Below are 19,096 nucleotides of genomic sequence, written 5' to 3' on the forward strand. Positions count from 1 at the left end.
AAGCTCTAGAGAATGTTTTTATTTTGTAGGTATAATAGGAGTTTGTGGTAGTAGTTCGAGAGAACGAGATCACCCTTTTAGTTTTTAAACATTTTTTTTTTTACTTTGCATGTGAAAACTCTCACAGGAAGTCTTTTCTTAATGTCCCTAGTTAGCAGTAGTTTTCCCTCTTCAATCATCAATAAATCAATAATTATTTTTTAAGTATCTACCATGCCACATCAACTGTGCTAGATCCTAAGGATACAAATTATACTGTATATTCCTTTCTGTTTATATGTTACATATGTTTCCATATTCTTCCTAACACTGCAAATGGTAAACTCTTGAAGGTAGGAATTATTTTCCTTTTTTGTCTTTATACTTATCACTCCAAAGCCTTGCAAGATTCCCCCTGCCTTTATTTTTTTGGGTCCAGATTTGTTATTTCATCTGTATAGTGACAAACTGATTGATGGATGACCATTGCTCTGATTGCATAATGCATCTGTTAGGATTTTGCAGGTATCCCTTTTCCTGCTCTCCCCCCATCTCAGGAATAGAACATAAAATCTTGAGATTAGAGAATCTTTTCCTTTTTCCTTTGTATTATATCTTCCATAGATAATGCTATTGCCTTTTTTTGGTCCAGATTTGTGATTTTATCTACACAAGAACAAATTGAATGTACGCTATCTATTTTTTTCAGACTGTAATGTTCATTTGAATGTGTAAATTTGAACTTGCCTATTACTGATACTTGCCATTTCTGATACTGACAGTATATGGACAATGAATTGAGACCAAAGGTTAATAATAGGATAAAGGTAGATTCAACTGACTTTGGAAAAAATGCTAGGTTTCTTTAATGACCTAGGCTTTCCATGAAAACAAAGGATCACAATCTTTCTTGTGCAACATGATAACTGTATAAATGTGTATACATGCATTATATTTAACATATATTTTAACATATTTAACATGTATTGGACTACCTGCCATATATATCTATATCTATCTATATCTATATATCTCTATCTATCTATCTATCTATATATGGAAAAATGTTCCAAATCACTATTAATTAGAAAAATGCAAATTAAAGTAATTCTGAAATTTAATCTTACAAACTATTTATAAATATGGAAAAATATGAATGTTGAAGGGACTGTGCTGGAAAAGGGACAAAACGATGAACTCTTAATAGACTTGTGAGCTGATACAATGATTCTGCAAAGCATTTTGGAAATAAAAATAAAAATTTAATAGCCAATATATACTCTTTGAACTATGTCCTGCTAAGTCTATACTGAAAAAAAAAACTTGTAGCAGATGAATATGATAGAAAATCATTGTGCTCTGAGACATGAGGAAACAGATTTGAAAAAAAACATGGAAAGACTTGTATAACTTGATTTTGAGTGAACTAAGCAGAACCAGAAGGACAATTTATACTGTAATACTGTAATAATGAAATATTTTAGACTTTTATAAACTGATGAAGAAAGGAATGAGCAGGATAAAGAGGACAATCTTAATAAAAACAACACTGGAAAGACAATTTTGAAAACTGTAAAAACTATGATCAATAAAATGATTACCCATGATTTCAGAAAAGCAATAATGAAACATTCTATCCATTACCTTACAGAAAGATGATAGATGTACAATGCAGAATGACATATCAATTTATTTATGTGTGCATGCAAAAGCACACATATTAAAATGTATACATATATATGCATATTCACATGTATGCATATTTAAGTGTGCATGTGCATTGGAACATGCAGTGCCTCTGACATAGACATTTGCATCTGTAGACATGCATACGTATTCATGGTCCCATATGTATCTGTGTAGATATATGTGTGTACATGTACTGTAATACACAGAAACATATAGATGCACATATATTCACATATACAAATATATATTTATAAATAGTATATTTTTGTCATCTATATATAATGTGTCTATATACAAATATATATGTGTGTGTATACACATATATATTATACAGTCAATAAAAGCATTTTTGTTTGACTATTCATATTTATCTTAAGGATTTTTTTTCTGTTTTTTTCAATGGAGTGAGAGAAAATATATATATCTTAATTATAAACTATTAAAAATAAGGGAAATGTATAGATTTAGAATTTTGCATTATATGAACTTTCAAATAAGATTGCTTTATTGTTATTATTACTCAACTATTTTACTTTTTAAAAGACTTTTCACATTGTTGGAATAATCTACAAATGTTTATAATATAAAAACAAAACATGTTAATAAATTTTTAAAAATGAAATGCAATCAAATCTGTAAAACTAGGGTAAAGAATCTTGCACTAAATCAACTTCACAGGCAAGCTAGGTAGATAGAGTACTTGTGTTGGGATCAAGAAGACCTGAGTTCAGATGCAGTCTCAAACTCTCATGAGTTGTATGTTCCTGGACAAATTACTTGACTTTTGTCTGCCCCAGTGTCCTCAATTATAAAATGGGAATAATAACAGCACCTACTTCACAAGGTGAGGATCAAATGAGATACGATTTGTAAAACACTTAGCACAGTATGATTTGTAAATGGTTTTTTTCCCCTCTCATTTTTTTTCCCCTCAGCAGGTTTCTGTTAGGAAAGAATTCCATAATAAAACACATGATTAAAATGAGAATTATTTTTGCTAAATGTAAATTGACTCACTTCCAAAATTCACCATTGTTAATCTTGTGATGTAGCAAAATATGATCATTCCCAAATATGTCAGATGAAGAGACCCAGGAGTTGTGGATAAATTTATTGAGTCAATTGTCAATCAAGGCAACTAATTTATTTATTTACTTTTTAATTCAAATTACCACTGGACTGATTGCCTATGTGAATGCAAACTGAAAGCTTGGGACTTTTCTCAGATATAAGGTAGCTCTCTGAAAAGCCTCCTCCTCAAAGGCAAGTCTCCTGATATGAAATCCAATCAAAGATTTTTTTTTTCTCAAATGCCTATTATAGGCTGCCAAGATGGCAAAGATCTGATTCTTTCTATCAAAGATATTATTTACTAAAGAAAGGACAAGACAAGTGTGCAAGGCCTAGTGCACTACATGTCATGAAAGAAGAACAAATAACACTATAGATATTCAGAGAAAAGAGAGATCAGATCTGATTGATAGTGCCAGGAAAGGCAGCATGAATGGTAGAATAAGCAATAGATTTGAGGTAAGGGGACCTATGCTCAAATTTTGGCTCTGTGACCTTAAGCAAATCTCTTTTATCTTTCTATGTTTCAGTTTCTTTATCTGTAAAATGAGGAAAATGTGGTAAAAATAGATGACCTCTAAGGTCCTTTCTAACTATAAACCTATGAGGCTAATAAAGTAGAGTTGGAGATGGATCTTGAAGTATCAATAGGATTTTACCTGTAAAATGAGTGAAAATGGATTTTATATGAAAGACACTCCATGAGTAAGAGTATAGAAGTGGGAAATTTTGTTTTTTTAAAATTTATTAGTTTTCAACTTTTATAATATTTTCATTTCCATTTTTCTTTCTCCCTCCCTTACTTCTCTCCCCAAGTCTGATATAGGTTATAGATGTACAATCATTTTAAACATATTTTTATATTAGTCATGTGGGTAAAAAAAATCAAAACAAAAAAGGAAAAGTTATAGGAAAAAAATCAACAAAGTGAAAACAGTATGCTTTAATATGCACTCAAATTCCATATCTGGATGTAGATAGCATTTTCCATTCCAAGTCTATTGGAATTGTCATAGATTATTATATTGCTGAGAAGATCAAAGTCTATCAAAGTTGATCATCCACACAATGTTATTTTGTGCACAATGTTCTCTTGTTTCTGCTCACTTCATTCAGTATCAGTCCACATAAGTCTTTCCAAGTTTTTTTCTGAAATTTGTCTGCTCATTATTTTTATAGAATAATAATATTCCATGAAATTCATATACTACAGTTTGTTCAACCATTTCCTAATTGATGAGCATCCCCCATTTTCCAGTTCTTTATCACTACAAAGAGAGCTGCTATAAACATTTTATACACGTGGATCCTTTTCCATTTTTATGATCTCCTTGGAATACAGACCCAGTAGTAGCTTAAGCAAAGACTTGACTGTCAGACATGAATAGTTGAGCAATTATGTATTGATCTACATCTTGTTATGGCCAACTGAGCAAGAGACCACTTGAAAAAAGAATTGGTTTCATGACTAATAACTTTACATTGTTGTTTTTGTTGATTAGTCTTTCCAGCAGTGTCTTACTCTTCATGACCCCATTTGGGGATTTCTTGACAAAGATAGTAGAGAAATTTGCCATTTCCTTCTCCCACTCATTTTACAAATAAGTAAACCAAGGTAGAATTAAGTGACTTGCCCAGAGACCCACAGCTAATAAGTATCTGAATTCAGATTTAAACTGAGAGAGATAAATCTTCTTGAGTCCAGGCCTGGCACTAGCTTTGCAACAACCTTATAAAATTTAGTTTTTGAGAAGGCATATGCCCTATTTGAATAAAAAATAAAATTCAGTTTCGTTCCCCCAAAAGAATACTTACAATCTTCCCTAATGTTGGGAGCGCTATACTTTTTACCATTAGCTGAATATTTTCTCAAGATGAAAAAAGCAATGAAATATGTCACCTCCTTTTTCTCTCGTATGTTTTGCTAACCATGAAATTCCTCAGAGAGGCATCATGGTACAGTGGAAAGTCTGCCAGATGTGGGGTTAGGGGAGCTGGGTTAAAATCCTGTTTCTGCCATGTAGCAATCTCAATCAAGTTTCTTAACATCTCTTAAGACACAAGCCTTTATCTTTAAAGTGAAGGGCTTGAATTAGATAAAATCGTTGGTCGTTTCTGGCTTTAATGTTAGGATTCTATGAGTAATAATCTGACCAATACAGGTTGTTGCCTGACCAGGCAAAGTCATTTTCCTTCCATCATTCTGTGTGTGCGTGTGTGTGTGTGTGCATGTGCACGCGCATGTGTACATGGGTATGGTTCATGAATAATTTCTATAGCCCAAATATAGGGTTCACTCAGACCAAAGTATATCTCTGTGCTCCCAGTAATAAATCAAGGGTCCAGTGATTTCAGTGAAAAATATTCTTGTTTTATTAACCCCTTAGAAGTCTTTCTCAGTCTTGACTCCCATCTATGAGGACATCCTGGACCTTTCTGCGCAAGTCTCTTGTTATAATATGAAGGTGCCTTAGTTTCTTGGAGCTGTAAACTCCAGAGTTCTAAACCCTAGCCCAAAATTGGCCACAGCTCTCATTTTCAAAGGTAATCACCAGATGAATATCAAAGAATTTGCAGTATCCACATTGGGAAACCTGTCAGAAAATTGTTGGGAAAATAAGGTGAATCAATAGGATGTCAAGAGACTCAAATGGAAAAATATTGAATATTCATTTTCTCAGTTTCACAGGGGTAGGGATTTAACAGAACCAAGGCAGCTTGTGGGATTTTCGGCTTTCTAAGAATGGTTCAAATAATTTTTATGCTGCACATTGGATTAGTATTCAATTAACTCCTTTAAAATTATAATGTGAACCTTCAACAAACTTGTTAACGAGTCTGCAGCACAATTACAGCCATATATAGCCACTGGGCATAACAATCAAAAGATGTATTTTTCAAACCAGTACTATAAGACAATTTCTCTTCCTTTTGAATGTATATAGCAAGCTAGAAGGGGAAAAATTACCTGGGCTTCTTTCTTCAATACATTAATCAGGAAATCTGATTTACAGCATGTAGAATTTGTTTTTTCTAACATGGGCCACATTCCAGGCAATCTGATCCTTAGACATACATGGTTCTTAATGGAGAAGCTCTGTCAGAGGAGTTTGTTACTTCAGCCTCAGATCAGCAAACACATTTCTGGTGTTTGCCAAACTGTCTTAAACATAAACCTCCAGAAGTACCATTTTGGAGACATAAGCAAACAGATGCTAATCTATATGAAAATGTAAATGGTAAGTAGTGAACCCTGTACATGCACACGATCCTATCGTTTTTTGCCATCACATTTTTTCTAGCACCAATGCACATGTTCACTGATTTAGAGAAAGAAGCCTGATATTCTAGAAGTTACTGAAGAAGAGGATAATGGAGTGGCCACCTAGCCTTATTTTTCCATGCCTAAAGTGCTAAAAAATAAAAATAAATAGATAAAGTGCTGTGTCTCAAAGACATGAGTTCAAATTTAGTCTCATACTAGTTTTGTGGTCTGGGCAAGTCACTTAATTCTGTTTGCCTCAGTTTTCTCATCTATAAAATGAGGATAATAACAGCATTTACATCTTAGCATTGTTTTGAGAATCAAATAAGGAGATAATTGTAAAGTGCTTAGCCATGTTTGTCGCACATAGTAAGTACAATATAAATATTAGCTGTTATTGCTAACTATTATTCTATTGAAAATGGTATCATGATGATAAACCTAATACCATCATTAGAATTTAACTAAGGTGTGATGATGAAGGAGTTGCTCCTTGAGTTTTGAATTTAGATAAAATTTAGTCTTGACATCCTTCAACAGCTTGGAAATAATGGAACTGAACATATAGTTAGGAAGAATATTTAGTTAAAATTGGAAGCTACTATATATAGTCAGCTTTTTCCCCTTAACTGCCTCTGGGTAAGCTGCTCTTGATTTTAGTTTCACCTTGTTATATTGTCTCTCTAACTTACTTCCCTTTAAATTCTGGGTAACCTCTTCAGAGTATTTTTTACATTATACTGAGTATTTCTTGTCTGAAATACAAATAGGGTTAGTTATGACTCAGACCTTTACTCTTTAGAGGCCAAAAGGCACCTACAAATAATTTCAGGGCTTTAGCATCAAAACGACTCAGAGCAATCTTATTTTTTTCTTAGGCATGTCCTAAGTATCTAGGCTTATGGGTTAAATGGTTAAAAGGCACAAAAAGACATAACTATACACATGGTTAAAAGGCAAATTGGTTGACTAAAAACTAATTTAGAGACCCTGAAGTGAATATGCACTTTTAAGATAATAAACTCTATAGTGAATATTTCAAAAGGAGGGTTTTAAAACTGAGTTTGCACACTAAATGGTAAGACTGGTAATTTCTCCTAATGGACTTGATTGTGGGTTATGATGACATCACTAAGGCCATGTCTACATTAGTCTAAGAGAGACCCCCTTAATTCAAAGCAACTTTTATTCTCCCTCCCACCCAATTATAGAACTATCATGTAACAATTTAAACAAATGAACTACTTTTGATAATTGTGAAGAAAATACTACATCATTCTTCCACAAGGCCATAAAACTTTCTCACCATTCTTAAGTAACAGCAGAAATAATAAAATCTTGAAAAAGGAGGAAGGGCAATTTAATTTGAGTTTTTAGAACTATTCCTTCCCTAGCCTTATAAGATTAGTTTTCAAAGCAATAGTGAAATCATTGATATCCATCTTTTCAAGTCAGAAGAAAGAACAATCTCTAAATACCAAACATTTGCTCTTTGGAGCATAACAAAAGCAAAAGAAAACAGCATGAGTGGATGGTTCCTTCATTAAAGCAACATTGTTCTCCAGGTACTTGTTTGCTAATACTGTGCTGTATTTAGCAAAAGTTAGATTTTTAAAAATTCATTAAACTTCACAGTCTTATTAAAATGAATTTAAAACTAAGAGGATATTAGAGTAAGCAACTCACTTATTTTGTAGATAAACAAAGGTCTAGAGAGGGTTAATGAATCATTTACCTGAGTTTCATTAGCAGAGTGTGAAAGAGGCAAATTTTGATCTCAGGTCCTCTGACTCCAAATACAGCTCTCTTTCACTTTACTATCCTATCTTTATGTTGATTCACAAATCTTTGATATTCTAATTTTAATCTTTACCCTCTTCTGGATCACAACACAGATATAAGCAAGATTAATGTAGGTCAGCATACACTAATAGAAAAGTGTTTTTATTTACCTATTTAGAGACATACTTCAGTACAAAAGGCATTGGACTTGAAAAGAAGATCTGAGTTTAAGCCCTGCTCTGCTACTGATGAGCCATGTGATCTTTGCAAGACTTTTAAATATTTCACATACATATTGTTTTTTTTTTTCTTACCTCATGGGAAAGTTATCAGGAAAATACTTGTCTAGATATGTAATGACATTTCAATTAACTATGATGACACCTCAGTTAAACCTCACTGGCTATGATACTGCCACTGCACCAAGCTAGTGTATGTAATGATGGCTATTATTATTATCTGTCTGTTTGGTTAATAAAAGTATTCCTTAGTAAGTGGTTAGTAAACCTTATAGTATTGTATAAATCAGTAATATTATTATTAATTGAAAGAAACTTTTTCATATGTAATTATTTGTCTTGATTTGGCATACATACAAATAGATAATGATGTATATAAATTTACACATTTTAGATGCATATATAATGTGTACATATATTTGTGTGTATGTGTGTGTGTATAATGCCACCCAAACAGTGTAATGATGTCAATACTACTCACACAGTAAAAATGCTCTTTGGATTGTGGGGAGAGTGACAAGAAGTTGAGATGTTTAAACAATCCTCCTAAGAATCATCATCACTAAAAACCTTTGTGAAGCATTAGTTGTTTTTATTTCTTAACAATGAAACAAGAAAACTATGGTAAAAACCCAACTCAATTAACCAGAACTTTTCCCCTTGATATTCTGCTGAAAGGAAAAAGAATTAGACATATTAAAAGGTCAATAATTTAAAACTTGACAAAAGATGTCAAGAATTTAAAATTTAGTCTAAAAAAACAACATCTATCTATTCGTCCCACACTCCCCATCATGATCATCACCACACCTCAGAGTATGTTGCAGTGCTGCTAGAATATGATAAGCACATGCAGTTATCATATTCTACTTATTCTTTTTTATCTTCATATTTCCTTTGATGAGCAGTGTCTGATACACAGTATGTCCTTATATGCTTGCCAATTGATCAATTATTTTTATTGATTTTAAAATATGTCTTATCCCCCTTATTTGTTTGCAGATCCCATCTCAAAAACATTTTCACCTTTCTCTGTCTATCTCTGTCTCTCTGTCATTGTCTGAGTCACTGTGTGGGTCTGTCTCTGTGTCTCTCTCTGTCTCTATCTCTCGGCCATTATCTCTGTTTCTGTCTCTGTGTCTCTCTGTGTTTTTGTCTCTCTTCTCTCTCTCTCTCTCTCTTTCTCTCTCTCTCTCTCTCTCCTCTGTCTCTCTCTCTTCTTTCTTTTTCCTGCATGCTCTCCCCCTCACTCACTATTTTCCCTCCCTCTTTTTCTCCCCTTTCTATAAATCCTTCCCTGATTCCCCTAGCTGAAAATGCTCCTAATTAAATGTCTACATTTGTGTGCATCTCTCCTTTTTCCCTAAAACAGAATCACAGAATTCAAGATGACTCAAGACTCATCAAATCAAGTCAGGTTAATAAGAATTTATTAATAAGTATTTTAAGTGTCTATCTTGTGTTTGAAAATATAAATACAAGCAAAAAGAATGATAGTCCTTGACATTAGGGATTTTATATCATAATGGGAAAAGTCAATACCTCCAAAGAACTTGAAAGGAGGAGGAGGGGAAAAGGATACTTGTTCAAGAGTATACATCTCCATCTAGCCTTCTTTCTCCACCATTTCCCTCACCAATCTGGTTGTACTCCTCTCTAGCTCGTCAACGTCCTTCATAAACCATGGCATATGCCATAACATAATACTCTAGATAGGATATAATAAGGGCAAAGCACAATGACATAAACAACTCCCTATTCCTGAAAACTATACTGTTCTTAATGTATTGACCTGTCCCTCCTCTCTCCCTCCCTCCTTTTTAATGAAGGTTTTGGGAAGAGTTGACCAATCAGAGAATGGAGTCACAAAAGTGAAGTAATATTTTAAGTTGAGGAAGCTACTAGGTCATAGTAGAGCAAACAAGTCCAAATGATAAGTAATAGAACCTAGAATGAAGAATCCCAGTCTTCATATATAAAGAAACCCTACTGTATCAAATACAGAGAGTGCTCATTAAACTTTTCCTTGAAGACATCCAAGACGAGGGAACACATCTCTTATGTAGACATCCCATTTTTATCCCAATTTGGAACAGCTTAAGTTGTTTTTCCTGACAATCTCTTTGCATTGTGAACCCACTGATCCTGGTTCTGTCTTCTAAGGATACATAGAAAAAGACTAATCCTGAGTTTTCCCTTCTACAGGTTAAACATACTCAGTTTCTCAAATGATCTTTGTAGAAAATTGAATTAAGGACCATTTCTTTTCTAGCTGACCTCTTCTCCAAGTTGTTGATGGCCTTAAACTATGAATTGGAACTGAACATAGTACTCCAAGTAGAGCAGAATACAATGACACTAACAAACTGTGCTGCTCTTAATTCTGTCAGAAAAGGAACTGAGGTATTGACATGCCTTCAGCTACGTTGGAGAAGGTAGAGGTGAGATAAGGATAAGGGAATGATTAAGGTATGAACTCAAAGACAGCTATGGGCTAACCCAGTAAAATACTATAACACTATGATTTTCATAAGAGTTCACTTGAGGGAGAAAAGAAAAATACTAATAAAAGATTTTATCTATTATTCAGAATTATTCTTTTATCTCTGTCTCTTTGTCTCTTTCTTTTTTTCTATCTCTGTTTCTCTCATTATTTAACTTAAAATGCACACATACTATTCCTCAAAATGTAAGCTCTTTGAAGACAGGATCAATTTTCACTTTGCCTCTGTATCCCCAATGCCTAGAACAGTGCTTTGTACTTAGTATATGCTTAATGTTAGTCGAATTGAATTGAATTGAAATATATGGTGCAGACATAATAATCTTCTCTCTAATAATTCTCTAATTACTCATCTTTTCTGATCTATACTAATACAGAGACACTTATTTGAAAGGAGAGCAATCCCATGGGTTAATTAAAATCATTTTGATGGCACATCAGTTTCTTTTTCCATTTAACATTCCTTCTTGATTCCATTTTTTCATTTCTTGCCTGGATTCACATGGTCTACTTCTTGTCTTTTTTAATAACTGCCAAAATTATTAGTAATAGTAATTTGGGGGTAGAAAATATAAATAAGGGGAAATTAGTTTCCATGGCAACCACATCCAGGTGAGACAGTTCTGAACATCCTTGTAGATAAGTATTTCTTTAACCAGTCAGAGCCCATTAACCACTTCATGGGGAAAATAGAGTGATATGGGTTATGGGAATATTGTTTCCCACACATTATTTGATATGTATAATGAGATATTTATAATATAACTATTTTTTCTTACAAGAAACATCTGGAAACCATGTGATATTAGCTTTTGGTTTATAACAGTAGTTCCCAAATCATGGTACAGAGACTGCTATCTTCCTTTATGTAGTTCATAAACTACAAATTATGGGAAAGCAATATTTTAAAATATTTTTAAAAATTGAAAAATGAGCACATAAGTATAATGTAGATATTCATTTTAAACATCTTATACATTAATTTTTGAACTTTATATACATGGAATAAATAATCATTAAATATATAGTAATAACTTTTATCTTACATATTTAAAGTCAAAATATTTGTTTCTCAAGTAGAAACTCTACATATTTATGTTTTTATTAAAAGTGGTATAAAGGAAAGCCTAATCATGAATTGTGTTTCTTAACCAGGGAGAAAAAATATAGCAATACAGCATGAAAAAAGTTTGAACTTTTGAGAGGATGGGCAGACTCTAATAGTAATTTGGAATACACACATAAACCCATACATAAACACACAAAACATATACACATGTATGCATAGTACACATGTATACACAATATATATATATATATATATATATATATATATATATATTTAGGTATACCTATTTCAAAATAATAAACATACACTATATATATGTACACATATAGTGTATATATACGTACGTGTGTGTGTGTCTATATATACACACACATATGTGAAGTGGTTGTATCTGTGTGTGTGTATATAAATAGGCATAGTGTCTAGACCTGTGATTTCATTGATATAGGGAATTCTTTAATGAGAAAATTCTTTTTAGTAATATAAGTTGGCAGTTTTTCTATAACTTATATATAGAGAATTTCACAACACCTAGAGGTTATGTAACTTAACAGTCACCTAGTCAGTATGTTTTGGAGTAACTTTCATTTCATATATATGCATATTTATGTATATCTATATGTACACACATATATTTATATAAAAATATTAGATGATGTAATTTCAGACTATAGGAAACTTCTTTGCGTCTTCAAAATCTTATATTCTTTTGTATAGGATCATAAGTTTAGAGTTTTAAGTGACCTCAGTAGTCATCTATTCAACTCTATCATTTTCCATTTGAAGAAACTGAACTGCAGAGAGGTGACTTTGCTGGTCCCAAGTCACACATTTAGTAAATGATATTTGGCTGCAAGTCCAAATCTATCACTCAAGCCACTGCATCAAACTGCTTTATCTCACTGATTTCCTTATTATTATTATTATTATTTACTACTACTACAACATCTTCAGCAACAATAGTCTTAATCATCTAATAGGATTTTAGAAAAATTACTCAATATTGTGTTACTAGCAGGGTTGATAGGATTGAAGCAAGGCTCAGATAAAATAAAAAAGAAAAAATAATTTTTCCACTCTCTCACCAGAACATGTGGCTTTACTAGATCTGGAGGGTTTTGGGGTATCTTGTCACTTTTTGATCTTGTTGATGTAATCTACGTCTTCTGACCATTGATGAACAGTAATGTGTTGTTGAGGAGATGCTTTCTTAGGCACAAACTATATAAGATTTCATAGTTTTGGGAATTTGGGAAACATTAACCCCAAGTAAAAGGTGAGAGTTTTTTTTTTTTTTTCTGAGATGGGGGGGAGGGCAGAGAAACATTTCCACCATGAGCAAGTTTATGTGGCAAACTGGTACATACAAACACATATAGGTATAGCCAGCCACTTAAGGAGAAGCAAATGTAAATAAGACTCCAGAGACAAATTCAATATATATATATGTGTCTGGTGGGGATGGGTAGGGGATCTGGAGAAAGAGAGTATAAAATATAGATTGCTCCTTCCCTCCAATCCCTATTTGAGAATAATGTGGAGAAATAAGACTATTCAAAACATTAGTTCCTAGAACCTAAAGGTAGTTTAATTTGTAACTTTAAAGTTTAGCCTCTCCTTTCATTTTACTTTCTTTTAATACCATAATTAAGAATTTGCTTTTTAATAAACACATTTTTGAGCTGGTAAAAGCCAAAGCATCACTCACATATCATTTCCTGCCCTTCATTTTGCCTGTATTAACAACTTAGGAAAGCATCAACCACAAACATGTTGGTGATAGAAATTTCCTAATGCAAGCAGTCTTTATAGATTTCTGCTATTTCAATGTAAGTCTCTGAGGACCATTTGAATCCATATTAATTTCCTTTCTGGCAGTTATGCAGCTGAGTATGAACTGCACTATTTCACTTTTAATCTGTCAGTAATTTAGTAATGTGTAAACTAATTATGCACAGATATTAATGTAATCGGTTTGGGGAGCTATAAAATCAATGTGTTTTTACAGGCTGCATTAAGGAGAATTGTAGTAGTATAATCATATGTCAGATATAGATAACATTATGAAATTAAGAAAGGGATGTCACCCACACATCTGGGAGCACCCAGTAATTCCATCCAATCAATAACAGTGTGCCCCTAGCACTTTCTAAAGTATACATGGTTTGGCTCTGCAGTAAAATTTAATATACCCACAAAATGTTCTTGCTTTTACTGTGGTTGAATTCTGATTACATCATTATTACCATCCTTCTCCTACTCCACTTTGTATAAGCACCTATGCATGTACAGTCTCAGAAAGCTACATCACAAATTAATCCCCCAGGGAATCACATAAGAGTAGCATGTTAATAGTTTCCCAGGTGATGTCTACACAGCTGTAATTATCTTGGTAAATCAGGAAGAAGTAGCTCAATGAAGCTTTGACCTGAACTAGTTCACAGCATAAGAAGAGGGAATAAGACTAAATCTAGTTCTGAAATATATTCATGTTCTCATATACCTGTCAACAGGTCAGCAGGATGTTTCATGATATTTTCTACCTATCAAATAAGTCTTAAGTGGTCAAAGTTTATACTGAGTCTGTGACTACAAGTATTCTTAAATCATTTCAATTGTGTCTGACTCTTTGTGTCTGTATTTGGAGATTTCTTTGCAAAGACACTGAAGTGGTTTGCCATTTTCTTTCCCAGCTCATTTTACAGATGAGGAACTAAGTTAGGGTTAAGTGATTTATCCATGATCACATAGCTAGTAAATTTCTGAGGCTAGATTTGAATCCTGGAAGATGAGTCTTCCTGACTCTAGCCAAGGCACTCTATCCACTGTGATACTCTGGCTCTTAGCTACAAATGAGCAGAATAAAAAGCAAATCCACACAATTTAAAATAATAATAATAATAATAATAAAGTTCTGGATGAATGAAAATTGATTTCTGCAGCCTTCTGCTATAAGTCAAATAGAAGGATGCTGAATTTGAAATCAGAAGACTTAAAATCTTATTCCAGCTTCAGTTTTTAATAGCACTAATAGCAATAACCTTTGGAAATTTCTGCACCCGAGTTTCCTCATTTGCAGAATGCAGAATGTAGAATTTGTAGAATGAGGGGGTGGGACTTGACAACTTTGAAATTGCCACTGTAATGGCAAGGGGTAAATTGTTCAGCTCCATCATGTAAAAGTCTTATTAAAATATTAAGTTGGTTTACTTTGCAACTTCTCCATTAACAAAATTTTAATTCAACTTAATAAATACTTGTTAAATGCCTATTAAATGCATGACATTAGTGATATCCCTGCTCCAGTAGCTTATATGGTATTAGGGAATGCATGTTTAGTCACTGAAATTTGAGAAGTATTTATTTAATATGTATTTCTCCTCAATCAATTCCATCCTCCATTCAGTTACTAATAGGGCTTTCATAAAGTGCAGGTCTGATTATGTACACTCCTTTACTCAATAAACTCCAGTCGCATCCTATTGTCTCCAGTGGCAAATACAAAATTCTCTGTTTGGTATCCAGAGATCTTCATTGCCTAGCCCCTCCCACCTTTCCACTCTCCTCACACTTTATTCTGCAGCACATACTCTTCAATACAGTAAACGCTGGTCTCCTAGCTGTTCCACAAAGAACATGCTCCACCTCTCTGCCCTGGGCATTCTTTCTCTGACTGAACCCAATATCTTGAATACTCTCTCCTCATCTCTGACTACTGACCTCCCTGCTTTCCTTCAAACACCAACTAAAATCCAACCTTTTACAGGAAGCCTTCCACAATCCCTCTAAATTCTAGTGCCTTCAATCTGTCAATTATTTCCTACTTATCCAGCATATAGCTTTCTTTGTATTTAATTGTTTGCATATTGTCCTTTCCAAGCTTTTTAGGAACTGTCTTTTGCCTCTTCGTAAAACCTCAGCACTAAGTATAGTGCCTGACACATGGCAGGTGCCTAATAAATGTTTAATGATCAATTGATTACCACATGTTCTAAACTGCACAAGGGCTGCAAAGAAAAATATACAGATTGACCTCAAGGAACTTCCATTTCATTGAGGAAAACCAATATGTATATAGATAAATAAGTATAAAATATGAACTAAAACCAATACAATCTAGTGGATATTGAAAAACTTGAGTTCAAATCCTACAGTATATATTTATTGTGTGACTGGAAGTAAATCACCTAAACTCTCTGTGCCATTCTTTCCTCAAGTGTAAAATGAAGGAGTTGGACTCAATGGTTTCTAAGGTCCTGTTAGCTTCAAATATATGATTCAATAAACATAAAGCAATTTACATGTGGAAAGTCTGGAAAAGAACTGGGAGAATAAGAAGAGACCTCATTTAACATTGAGTTAAGACCTGAAGGAAAGAAGCAGTTCTATAGGCAGAGATGCGAGGAAGGTCATTCCCAGTATGGAAAAGCAAGTTAAGGGGGGTGGACAGCAGATCTTGCTGTGTACAATGTTCTCCTGATTTTACTCATTTCACTTAGCATTAGTTTATATAAGTCTTTCCAGTCTTTTTCATTACATTCATATAACATAGCTTATTCAGCTATTCTCCAACTGAGGGCATTTACTCAGTTTCTATTGCCTTGCCACTATGGAAAAGGTGGGCTACAAACATTTTTACAACCTGTGGGTCCTTTTCCCTTTTTAATGATCTCTTCCAGATACAGACCCAATAGAGACACTGGGCATAGTTCCAAATTGCTCCCCAGAATGGTTAGATTAATTCACAATGGTTGAAATATAGTATATATGAAGAAGATGAGCATTGAAGATAGATAGCTAAGAAAGAACCAGGGCACAGAGAGTTTCTTAATATGCAAAAAAGGGGACTTTCTTATTTTATTCTCAAGGTGCTAGAGGGCCATTGGATTTTTTTTGAGGAGTCCTTTGAAATTGTCAGATCAGGCTTTTAGGAATAACAATTTGGAAACTATGGAAAAGATGCATCAGGCCAGAGAGTGATTAGATGACTATAGAAAAAAACAGGCTGAGAAGCAATTTGTAATGTGCCACTAGGTTTTGAGCCACCAATATTGTGATTTGATATTCTAGATCCTCAGGCTGAAGTGAACTCATACTCTTCCAGACCCAAAGTCTAATCCCAAGATGATAGGTAATGTAGTTTTTTTTAACAGATCTCAAATAATCAGCATAATTAAAGCACTTACTATAGGTCTGGCATGGTGCTAAGTGACAGTGACAAAAAGTCAACAGGCATGACCATAAAGAGCTTATATTTTGTAGATGGGAAGTGGGAATAGGGGGATAGTACATGGATAAATTCTATGTGAAATGTGGAATGAAATTAATATCTTAGAATCTCTAGAAGTATAGGTCTTCTAATTCTTGAAACTCTAATTTCTATGAATCCCCTTTGGTTCAAGACTTCTGCTGCCCCTTTCCCCCTAAGACTCTAAACTTAAGATTCTGAAAATTCTACCCCCAAGAAAGCACAAACTTTTCCCTCCTGTTTTCTTATTCTTATCCTCAATGCCATTCATGTCCATTATCGACAGCACATCCTCTTCTATCTCAATTTTAGGAAACAAGGCAGAAGAATTGATATTATTCAAGAAATAATCTTCAGAATTGGTCTGTCCTCAAGGACTATTCAGCCCAATTTCTCATGCCTTATCCTAGATGATAATAATTGGCTTTGACATCAAAGGACATGAGTTCAAATCCTAATTCTGATTCCTTCTTCCTCTTTGATCTTGGGCAAAAATGATTGGAACAAAGGGGCTCCAAAGTCCATTCAAGATTTGGGTCTATGACCTTAATCATAGATGGTCAGAATGATGCTCATCAATGTCCTCACCCCAAACCCCACCACCAAAAGTTATTACAGAAATATACCATTCTAGATAATAAATTTCACTAAAACTATCAGGAATAGACTAAAAACTTCACAATTGGATTCACAAAAAGCTTCACTCAAAGGGATCACAGACAATCTAACTGAACCCCTTGGTTTAACAGACAAAGATAAGTGTGAAAAGAAAACTGGTTTTAGAACAAGCCCTGAGTTAACCATAAAATTCAATTATTTAGAATCCTTGCTCTACTGCTCCCCAAGGAGCCCAGCAAATCAATGTGTGACCCTGTTTGTTTTTCTTCTATGCTCTTTTCCAGTCACAGTATGTAATATAGCAAATCCAGGAGGAAATCTGGAAGGAGAATGAACTGCAGTCAAGTGATTGGATCCCTCCTCTCATCTTTCATACTTAGCCTTCTCCAAGTGATGCTGAGGGAATGTGCATATTAATGACTTAGGACCAGCTGTATCCAACTCTATTCTCCTCTAGCCCATCATTCTTTTAGGCTATGGAAAGGCATTGACTATCAACACTTATAATTACTTTATATTTTTTGTATAAATTACTTGAAACTGTTGCTGAAATGATTATAAATGATAAGTACAGTACATCTTTACATCTACCATTGAGGCCAATTATATTAGTATCATACTCACAGGAAGAAAAATCACTTAAGCTAATATTCCCTCTAATAAGATGTTGAGAAACAAGTTGCAGAGAACTCTTGTTATAGATGTTCAGGATACATATCATTGAAAAGGGAATTAGAAACATCAATGCGAGTAGAATGTCTCCAGAGGAAATATGGAGTTTAATAATGAATAATCCAATAATTATATTGTGTATTTATTGTGAAATCAAATGGCAGATGCATTTGGAATCAGAAGGTTAAAAGCTAGTCCTTGTTCCTAATAGTTGAATGATCTTGATCAACTTATTTAATGTTTTTTTTTTTTTCCTAGGTTTCTTCTTCTATAAAAAAATAAGGAGGCCGATCTCTGGGATTCCTTTCAACCCAAATTCTATGCCCTATGTTTCTCTTCACTCTTCTGGGCAAATTCCCAGCCCATAAGTACTTAACAATAAGAACTTAATTTGGCACCTCATGAATCTCCACAGTTTATTCCTTGATAACAAGCCATTCCTTCTGTTCTAACTTAGTGGAATTTTTACAGTTAGGATAACATTGATATAAACAATATTTTTGTTGTTACTGACAATATGGGACTTTGAGTGGCATATGCTTTAAAATGATCCTATTTCCATTATTCAACCATCTGATAAAATGATAGCATGGTGATCAACTGTATTCTTATGATGATAGAAGAAAGTTAGAAAAACTTCCTAAACACTGGATGGATCCCCTTTGATGATATTTTAGGAGAACATGGGCAAAAATTATATAGGATGGGAGGATAGACAAGCATAGATAAGTTGTGATCAGTATCTTTGTAGGGAACTTTTGAATTAGGGAGAAAACGGAATTAGTCAGATAAAGTTGAATTTGGCTAAATATGTGGTAATAAATAAAATTAATTTTCATAATAAATATATTTAGTTCTTTCTCTTCTTTTTTCTTTCTGTTTCCCTTCTTTCTCTTTGTCTCTCCCCCTTTTATCTATGGCTTTGTATCTGTTTATGTTTCTTTCTGTCTCTATCATATTT

At 33.6% G+C, this 19,096-nt stretch overlaps 1 pseudogene; it reads right to left on the minus strand.

Annotated features, from left to right (window-relative positions):
• Positions 1 to 8,047: 8,047 nt before the first annotated feature.
• Positions 8,048 to 8,215, minus strand: LOC111718532 (annotated as a pseudogene).
• Positions 8,216 to 19,096: the final 10,881 nt, after the last annotated feature.

This window comes from Sarcophilus harrisii, chromosome 2, assembly GCF_902635505.1.
Source record: "Sarcophilus harrisii chromosome 2, mSarHar1.11, whole genome shotgun sequence".
Classification (NCBI taxonomy): Eukaryota; Metazoa; Chordata; class Mammalia; order Dasyuromorphia; family Dasyuridae; genus Sarcophilus; species Sarcophilus harrisii.